Here is a 3,478-nt window from a genome sequence, read left to right on the forward strand (position 1 = left end):
GTCGGTGTAGTTTTCTTCCCGGAGAGGGTGTGCACTCAAGTTATCTGACCTAAGATAGAACAAAGACTTAGATTGTCAGCAGCTAACCAAAGACTACACTTTACCTATTAATAGGAAAAAAATTGCTAAAGGCAAAATGAGACATTTACAAAGTTTTTTGATGCTAAGTTCACAGAAGTAAACGAAACAAGCTATAATTACAAAAACTTCAGACACAGAATATAGATGTAACATGACTATTTAAATCTTTTCCATCAGCCATAATCTCTCTTCCACTCTACTTGTGCTACAATTGCATGCTTGTTGCTTCTACACTACAGAGTCAACAGTTATCACCAACAATGCAAAACTTCGTGTGCTTCTGCTCCACTCAAGCTAAGCCGCTCTAAGCCAGGATTAAGAACACCTGTTGATTTTAGCCCCTGCACCCTTTTCGCTTGTGCCATACCAAGTTAAGTCCTTACTTTGCATTTGCAATGTTCTTGCTACCGTCTTTGTCTGAGACATTAAAATTAACTTGTGAAAACTGCAAAAAACAATGAAATTGTACTTCCGATTCTGAGCCTGCTATCTTATTCCTGCTTAGACACACTACACTCCTCTGTAGTGCATCCCACCAGCACAGCGACCCCTTTCCTTGTTCTCTGTTCCTTTGCCCTGAAGGCACTTCTGGATAACATAATACAGGCTCTTTGGCTTCCTGGACAGTCAGGACACCTATGACCATTGAATCTTCTCACTCCTCTCCTCCTTCTTTTCTATGGCTAATACCATTTTCCTGCTTTCTGTCCACTGGGGAATCGCCAGACTTGATGTTGCCATCAGGGAGACAGAGTCGCTTTCGGCTTTCGGACGACTGGTTGGTACAGCTGCATTGCTGGACGATCCTTGTTCCTTATGCGGTCTCTCTTTACCACTTCCTCGATCTTTTCAGCTTTTTCCAAGGTGCATATTGATTCTGTATCTCACTCTTCTTCCCTTTATCTCGAAGTGCTTCTTTTTCTCTCTTCAGTTCCTGTTCCTTTCGTTTGAAAGCCTTCTCTTTCTCATAGCGCTCCTTCTGCTGCTGCCTCCAGCGTTCTTCTTCTTTTGCCGCTTTATCCTCTCGCGTTCTCGGATCATGCGCTCCTGATCTCTTTCGTAATCCCGATCCCTGTAATCTCTGCCATTCTCATCATCAAGTTTCTTTGGCTTTTCATCTTTCAGGTCAACATCAAAACGCCTGGGGAGAGTGCAACTTTGCCCCACAGGCTCTTTCTTCATGTACATTCTCTTTGTTCAGTTTCTTGGCTTTGTCTCTTTTTATCAAGTTCTTTTTCATCTTCTTTTTCTGGTTTCCTGAGCAGATTTTTCTGATTCGCAGTTTGTAACAGAAACCTGTGTACCTTAATCTTTGGTTCATCCTTTATTTTTTTTCCCTTTCTGGAACTCTATCTTCTTTAGCTTTTCTATATCTTTCCTTTTTCGTTTCTCCTCTTCTTTCCATTTTCTTCTCTCTTCCTCTCATTGTCATTTCCTTTCTTTTTCTCGTCTCCCCCTTTCTTCTCTCTTTCTTCTCTCTTTCTTTGTTTGTTCTTCAGGAAGCTCCAAAGTGGGGTTGTCCTTTTAGCTATTAATTTTTGGCTTCTATTTCCTCCAGCAATGTCTCTGGAGTAGACATCATTTTTTCATTGTCTGTGGCATAACTCTCCAGAAATTTTCTGTATTCTAGATCATCATCGATAGTCCCAACTTTTGTATCTCTTTTCTTCACCTTCTTTTTTGCAGCTTTTTTTTTTTTTTGGTTTTTTGAGACAGGGTTTCTCTGCAGCTTTTTTAGAGCCTGTCCTGGAACTAGCTCTTGTAGACCAGGCTGGCCTCGAACTCACAGAGATCCGCCTGCCTCTGCCTCCCGAGTGCTGGGATTAAAGGCGTGTGCCACCACCGCCCGGCTGCAGCTTTTTGAAAAGGGGCAAATTCTACTATAGCATGATATTCCTGGCCTTTATTGTCAAGGAATACATAGCCATCGAATCGGTCCCTGAATAAACTAATCTCCTCTTTGTTTTTAAAGTTGATATAGGCTCTGGCATACAGATGAGGATACAGACTAGTATCATTGGAAAAAAAACTCAAATTAATCATGCTCAGGCATAGGATGAAGATGTTCCTGAAGCCGCTCCTTGGTCAACGTGGGAGGTAATCTTCGAATTACCACCTTGCTTAAAGCTTCTTTCTTCTCCCTGTTGCGATCTTGCTTATCGTCCCCTTTGGCGCTGCTACCCGTGGCACCCTGAGGCGTTAAGAGGGTCACTTGCTTCTTCTTAGGCCTGTGATTTTTCTCTTCCTTCATGGTCACGTGGACGCTCCTCGGAGCGGGGCTCAGCTACGATGCCGTTATGCCAGGCACCTACGACTCACGGCCAGCTTAACAGATTTAAAAAATAATGTTTTTATTAATTCCTCAAAAATTTCAAACAATGTATTTTGATCCAATTCACCTCTCCTCCCGGATCATCTCTAACTCACCCAGCTTCATGTTTCTCCCTCTGCCTCTTCCACTCTCCCTAAAACTACCCGGTCTAGTTTATTGGTCAACAATACCAATTGTTGACCTGCCCTGGGAAATGCTGCATATAGCAGGTAACACACCATCAAAGAAACCTGACTGTTCTTCTCCTACCAGCAATCAAATGTCAGTAGTCACCTTGGTAGGGGTTAGTCTTTGTCCTCCTCTCTCCTCCTCCATGCTGGGATTTTCTCTGCCTTAAGCTTACCGCAGGTCTTGTGCTTGCTGTCTCAATCACTGTGAATTCACATTGCCCTGTTGTGACTGAAATGTAGTTTCTTTCAGTCATTTACCACTCCTGTCTCTTGCAATCTTTCCACCTCCTCTGGTAGCATGCATGGCACCTTTCAACATTATGCATATAGGGATGAAGCTTCTAGTTTAGTACCAGCTAGACTTCTCCATGTCCTATGATTCATGTAGTATGTTCAGCAATAGGGATTTGCTATTGAGTTTTCTGAAAGATAAGCAATAGCATTGCAGTTGGCCTGCAGTGCTCGTGCGATTGTATGGGACCTATTGTCATCATTCCAAGTACTCAAGAATTTTTCTTGGTAGTGTATGGTGTCTAGTTAGGGGTATTGTCTCCCCCCCCCCCGCAATATATGGTAGCTCCATTTAAACTTTTCATATGTGTATGTGTTTTAGAAAGCTTCTATAGTAATTTAACTGATTTTATTGCTTCTTTTATTTTTTGAGATTGTAATATAATTGCACCATTTCCCCATTCCCCTTTTCTCCCTTCAGACCCTCCCATACAACCTTCCTTACTCTCTTTCAAATTCATGGCCTCTTAATCCACTATGTGTTATTACATGTATGATAGTGGCACACATAACTAGTAAATTACTAACAATTCTCTAGCTGGCCTTAAGATCCACTTAACAATGGGGAAGTCATGCCTGCTACTGGAAATGTAGCCAGCTACCG

At 42.3% G+C, this 3,478-nt stretch overlaps 1 pseudogene; it reads right to left on the reverse strand.

The window, feature by feature from the left end:
• Nucleotides 1–736: 736 nt before the first annotated feature.
• Nucleotides 737–2,332, reverse strand: LOC119805426 (annotated as a pseudogene).
• Nucleotides 2,333–3,478: the final 1,146 nt, after the last annotated feature.

The sequence above is a fragment of the Arvicola amphibius genome, chromosome X (genome assembly GCF_903992535.2).
Source record: "Arvicola amphibius chromosome X, mArvAmp1.2, whole genome shotgun sequence".
NCBI classification, from domain to species: domain Eukaryota; kingdom Metazoa; phylum Chordata; class Mammalia; order Rodentia; family Cricetidae; genus Arvicola; species Arvicola amphibius.